At 28.1% G+C, this 6,702-nt stretch overlaps 1 long non-coding RNA gene across 1 annotated transcript; it reads left to right on the top strand.

Moving 5' to 3' along the window:
* The first annotated feature begins 588 nt into the window (after window positions 1-588).
* LOC122272583 (uncharacterized) lies at window positions 589-2,569 on the top strand. Its single transcript, XR_006227148.2, has 2 exons — window positions 589-2,204; window positions 2,291-2,569. It is a non-coding gene; the product is annotated as an uncharacterized lncRNA (long non-coding RNA).
* Window positions 2,570-6,702: the final 4,133 nt, after the last annotated feature.

The following is a 6,702-nucleotide window of genomic DNA, read 5'->3' as shown; positions in this document are numbered from 1 at the left end:
TTCACTATAGCGGGGTTCGACTGTATTATAAGTTTTTGCTTGCAAAATCTAATGTTTGGCAATGCAAATAAAAAGTCATAATTTTCAATGAAAAATAGCATGGTATAGATAAAATGTGGTATGGATTTTCATTGATATTTACCTGATGTACCTCCTGGAAAAGTCAGGGAATTTTTTTTTTTTCTGAAATTGAATGGGTACCCTGTTTAAATAAAAGCTATTTATAAAAGTATATTTAACAAAACATTAACGGGATTATTATTGATCATACTGAATTTATAAAGCTATATGTAAAGCAGAGAATTAAGCAAATTAAGGAAAGTTAATAAATTCATATTACTAATATAAATTTGTTAGTGGCCTTCACTAAATTTTTATTAAAATGTTTTACTTGTTGTTCAATGAAATGATTAAAAAAGTTTTTGTTTAATTTTGAAATGTTAATATAATAAGTAATGAAGCAAAACATTTTTGTCAGAAGTAGACTATTATATGTTAAATTCATAACTTTTAACAAATTTGAGATGACTGATTTTTTTATTTCAATTGTTTTTAAATTAAAGATTTTTAGCTGCTTTCGCTAAATGTTAAAATAATGAAAAAACCCTCATTTCATACTTTTTTAAAAACTGGTCTCTAAATATTGAGATTTTTCATAATGTAGTTTAAGGGCACAGGAAATTTTAAAAATAAGGTACAATAGTAAATTTTAAAAATATATTTGCAATTAGTGGATGGTGTCTCATGTAAAACATCCTACTATTTATAATTCAATTTTTATCTTTATTAAATTGAGATAATGAAGCTTTGTGACTCAGGCTCTGAACTCTCATGAAAATCTGTAATTAGTGAATGATCCCAAAGTTAAGTTCAAGAATTATGGTACTGATCTATAAATAAAATAGCAGAAGAAGACCATTAATTCGTCAGTGAGGAATATGATGGTTTTTCAATTTGTTTTCAAAGGGCAGAAAATAAGGCTTCTAATTGAGAATCTCCTGCAAAATGCAGCACAGTTTCATATGAGAGTGCAAGAATCTTTTACACCAAAACCAGTTTATGAGGTGTTTTTAAACTTAACAGTACCATAAAGAATTTTTCATTAAAAAGAAATAAGATCCTATTTATAAAATATTTAAAAAATTTATCTTACCATTGTGTTTTATTTTTCACAATTGTAATAAATCTTCCTAATTGAATTGACTTACAAAATTCGAATTATGAAAGTTTAGCTAATTACATATTTTTCTTTCTTTGTTGTTTAGATAAATTGTTTTTTATTTACTCAATGCTATTAGATGGTAGCCTCAGAACAATAATGTAATATAATGGTTTAATGCTCTAAAATTATGCCAAGAGGGCACACTATAATTTGCTATGAGAAAAGAAGAAAACTCAAAGCATAGCACTGAACCCCTTCACAAACCTATTCTTAACACAAATTTGGTGTTAAATAACATAAGGAGAACTTTTAATATATATAAAACTACCAGCTTAAAAATCAAAAGAAGCAGGACTAACAAAGCATAGCACTGAACCTTATCGAAGAAAGGGAAAGAATTTATTGAAATTTAATCACTGGTCTGGAAGACCAGTTACAAAACAATATTGCTAGTAAAATTTCTAATTTTGATTAGTCAATTACAAAATATGTTTTTTTTTTTTTTTCTTTGAAAGAAAATGGCTTTTAAAATTTATAAAACAAATTAAACTTAACAAATACTCTGGTTAGAACTTGACAAATACACTGCACCCATAGACTTGTTGAAGCCGATTTGTATGTTGTGCTAAAAGCGCCACCTACATTAATTAGAAAAAAAGTTACTTCTTTAGTTGGTTTTCATTAAGTCTACATTTGATTCTCAAAAGACATTAGTAATGTAATGAAAATGAATAATAATAAATTTTAATTGAAGATAAATAATAGATTTCAGTTAAATTTAAATTTTTTTAAATTATCTTGTTTTTAAAAACAGTAAAAATGGAATTGATTGAATAAAGAACTTTTCAGTAATTCACCATTAGTTTCTTTTCACTTAGGAGTGTCTTTTTTCTAACATTTGAAAATACACATTAATTTTATTTTATATTTAATTAAGAATTCTTATCTTTATTTTTTTCTTTTCCTAACGAAAGGAAAATCAGGAAAGTTTGAGAACTTGTGGAAGGATGAACCTCCTCCAGATGATCAAGTCATTAAAACGGTACTTTTGTTTTTCAAAATTGTAACTCTTTGTTTTTTTCCTTCTACATCAGGCATTTTCTTTACCTGTCTTTCTTATTTTTTCAGGTTTCCCTAAACTGGACAGCTTTGATAGATCCTAGACTGATTCCGTAATTAACTTAGAATTAATCTATTGCTTAGTTCAATTCACAATGTACTCAGATTCAACTATACAAATAATTGCTATATAATTGCAATTTATATGTTAATTCTAGTTATCTGTACATTATTTTGTATATGTTTGGAATGTACCAGCTTTTCTTCATAGGTGTACCTTATGTTAAATATTTGTGTTCTAATGTTAAATACTTGTAAATTTATGAAATAAATTTAATAAGAATGTTAGCTGAAAAATCTTTATTATATTTTGAATTATTCAATCTTAGACAATGTTGCTAAATTTAAAAAATATAATAATTTATTTTTGATCTAGAAATGAGCATATAAACCCTTTGTGGTCGTATGTCTACTTTCAACTACCAAAGCTGCTAAAGGCACGTTTACAAGCACAACTAGAATATCCCGGGGAAAAGAGATGTACAGATTTTAATAAGTTTTTCAGTGTGTTTGCGTAATTAAAAGCATTTTATTTTAAAAAGATATCTGATAAAAATAGATTTAAAAGGATAATTAAGGACATTAGCAATTACTTCAATTTAGCAATTGATTCAACTCAGGTGGTTGAATACAAGCCAGATTTGGTTGCAACTTATATAGTCAAATTAAATTAGTTATTTTAAAAAAACTAATTAATATACAAGAATTTATGGAAAGTAACTTTCCTCGCGTCATACTGTTTAACAGAATTGCTCTTCAGTACTAAAATTGTTTTTTGCAATAATTACTCTTATTTTATTATAATATACTATACAAATACTTTTTCAACTAGATAATTTTTTTCTCAATCTTATCAAAAGATTGAACATATGAGACTCTTATTTGATACTTTTATTTATAACAATACTATAAAAGTATCAAACTCCTTTTTTTTTTTTTTTTTTTNTTTTTTTTTTTTTTTTTTTTTTTTTTTTTTTTTTTTATTGGCAATGTCATGTCATTTTACACTTGTTTTTATCCATTGTATTGGTATTTTATTTCTTCAGGCCTTTTGCTTGGTTTTAGCTACTTCATTAATTTTAGCTAAATACCTTTTAACTATTGTAATCTCTTTTCATGCTTTTGTTTGGTTTTGGCTAATTTGTAAAATGTAGCTTTTAACTACCTTTGTGTTTTTCCCTCATCTTTTTTCTAATGTTTAGTTATCTTATATTTGCTTTTAATTATTGTACTGGTATTTTACTTATTCAGGCCTTTTGCTTGGCTCTAGTTGCATTCTTATTGTGGTTTCAAATCCATTTTACCGTACAATACTTTTTTACCATACAATAAAGTGATTTCTATAGTAATATTTTTTTAATTAGTATAATTCAGCGAATTTAAGGTAAATATTACTGTAATATTTATGGTACATATGATTTTTTTTCCATAACATATTCTTTTAAAAATGGTAGGCTTTCATGGTAAATTGTATCGACAACACGAGTGCCGTTAATTTTTACCGTAATTTGATGAGGAATGTTATACAGTGTACCATTCTCTACAATTCCATTCAACTTTTTCAGTAAATAATAAAATGTAGATAAGGTTAGAATTAAAATGTCAAGGTCCCATTTTTTTCATTTGATACGAGGACAATCTTGGAAATGAAAATTTATATAAATCATTTTTCATTTATTATATTTTACCTGAATTAATCAACAGATTTTTAAATTCTGTATGTTACAAGTAACTAATGCATTTTTCCTAAAAAATATTAGATGTTGCAAAACTTTATAGTTCAAAAATTTTTTATACCATTTTTAAATTAAATGATGAAATTTTTTTGTAATTATAATAAATTATTTTTTGATTAATCTGTTAAATATTGTTCTGATAGTTTAGACAGGAGAGTTGTAGATAGTTTGGATTTCTTAATGTTAATTCCACTTCATACATGTTTCAATATATCTCGTATGCTTTTTAACCAAATTCAAAAATATACAATTATAAAATTCGTTTAATTATTTATTCTTTATTATTTAAAATAATTATAATAGAAAATTCTAAAGGGTTACACATTTAACATCGTTTTAAAGTGCACAGTTTTGTATGACAAAATACACAACTTGATTGAAATCGGTCGTTATGTAATTTTAAGAGTCATATTTTAAAAATAAAAACAATTTCTCCAGAATCATTTACACAAGTAAAGAAAAATAAACAAATTCCTTTTTCCGAAAACTAAGTATTTGACTAAAAAAGGATTGGAAATTATAAGAAAATATTTCACAAATCTTTGTGAAAGCCTATCTCGTTCAATTGTGTTAATAACCAATTTCAAACCATATTGTACAGATTATGTCTAAATAACTTATATTTATATTATACCAAAAGTGTAAATTTATCGAATAAAGCTACGTTAATTCAGTGAAATAAAGCCTTTTTTCTTTATCTGATTTAATCTTTTTTAACAGATGATGTAACCCTCATATTCCAATATAATGAAATCTGATCAAAAAATGTATAGTTAAGATTATATAAATAGGTTGGTTATTCAAGGTGCTTTCCTTCATTACAAGCACTTCGCATTCAGTTTAATTAATATTCTGCTCTATTAAATAGTATACTACTATATTAATGTATTCACTGTGGAATCAAATTAAATGACTTTCTTAGCCAGTAATAGTAATATCTTAAATTAAAATTCCAATTCAATTAATTTCATTGTATAAGAGTTTTGATTTCAATCTTGGCTATTGATGTTTTTAATAACAGGTATTTGATGTTAAATATTTAGGGTTATACTTTTGAAACTAAATTCACATGATACTGTTACGGACTGGTTCCTTTCTGTCCTGCCAGTATAGATTTCGAGACTGGCTCTGTCATTCGCGAGGTCTTTACGCGATGATTCTGGAATCCTAGACGTTCGGTCGTCTTTGAGACTATTCGAAAATTTTGGAGATGCAGTGAAAAATTATATAAAAGGGGAAATGGAGTTAGTCAGACTAAGAGTTATCTCTGCCGCTTGTCGCCAAATCTGTTTTGTTTTGTCTTAACAAAGACTTCATTCAATCGCCGAACCCGTCGTCGCCACTATTTCGACTAGTGAAGAAAACAGTAACAATACCATTGGAGATACTGTGCTCGTTGGAAGTTATTCATTCCAGCTCGAAACTTTGAGATCGCAGCATAGCGGATATTTCTGTGCCAATATATATATATATAACATCTAAAATACTTGCTCAATAAAATTAAAAGGATCTTTTGAGACTAAACTCAAAAAGAATTATATCTATTTGCAGATAAGCTTATCTGGTTTCTGAGAACATTAAATTTCTCTTTCACCTACTTAACTTAGCCCTTCGCGTATATAGTAAGTTCCGTTGAATAACGATGAAATCTTTATTTGTAAAATGAATCCACACCACGCAGTAAAATATCGTAACGAAGCTGAATTCCCATTAAAATCAAGACTATGTTGAGATATTAGTTCATCTCCATCTGGTCTTCAGATCTTACGGCGCACCCGCTTCTAACATGTAAACAAAAGAGGTCTGGATGGATCACATGAACTACGTTAAAAAAGGGAACACTTATATTTTGGATATGGAAGGATAAAAGATGTGTCTCGGAGCTTTGCTCCAATTGTATATAATTTGTAAATAGATTCTTTATTCAATAAAAGTACAGAAAATTCATTATGTTATGACTGCAAATTCTACGAAATGCAATATAATGATTAATGAAACGCCACAGCTCAAGAGTTTACGAGAAAACACGAGGAGCACTACATCAAAGTCTACAGGATTCTCTCTGCCCGGGAACCCCTATGGAATAGCATGTGAATTTAAAGATTATTGCAAGTAATTTTTGCTTTGAAGAAATTAACTGGAATTAAGAGATGCAATAAGAAAGGTTTGATGAAGTTCCATTATCGGCCCTTTCTCTGCTTGGAGCTAGACAATTATAGTCGGAGGTCCCATTTGCCCCCCTGAAGCTCGATGGAGATCCAAGGATGAACTTCACCGAAGGAGGGATGACCTTACTTCCTCCCTGTGAGTTTGCCGAAGAGATGACCTTATTTCCGCCCTGTGTGTTCGCGAAGGTAATGATTTTCGCCGCCCCCGAGGATAAAGACTGACTCTCGCAGGAGAAAAAATAGAGAAGGAGCACTACAGCGTTTGTGGTTTAATATTTCCACATATATATTTGCTTTTCTTGGAATTTTGGGATGTCAAAACGCAAGAATATAACTATTTTTAATTATGTTTTAGAAAAAATCACAACCTGAAATTAGTGAGGTGACAGCATCTAGTACCAATGTAAGTTTTTTTGTTTTACCGAAATGTGATACATACTTCCGTTGACGAAAACATTTCTAGCATAACATAATCTGATGAATGTGAAAGTGGCCTTCAAAGTGTTACTTTCCAGCC

Source organism: Parasteatoda tepidariorum, chromosome 5 (assembly GCF_043381705.1).
Source record: "Parasteatoda tepidariorum isolate YZ-2023 chromosome 5, CAS_Ptep_4.0, whole genome shotgun sequence".
Classification (NCBI taxonomy): Eukaryota; Metazoa; Arthropoda; class Arachnida; order Araneae; family Theridiidae; genus Parasteatoda; species Parasteatoda tepidariorum.
Note: the sequence above shows the minus strand (reverse complement) of the source record. Positions and strands in the feature narration are given on the sequence as shown.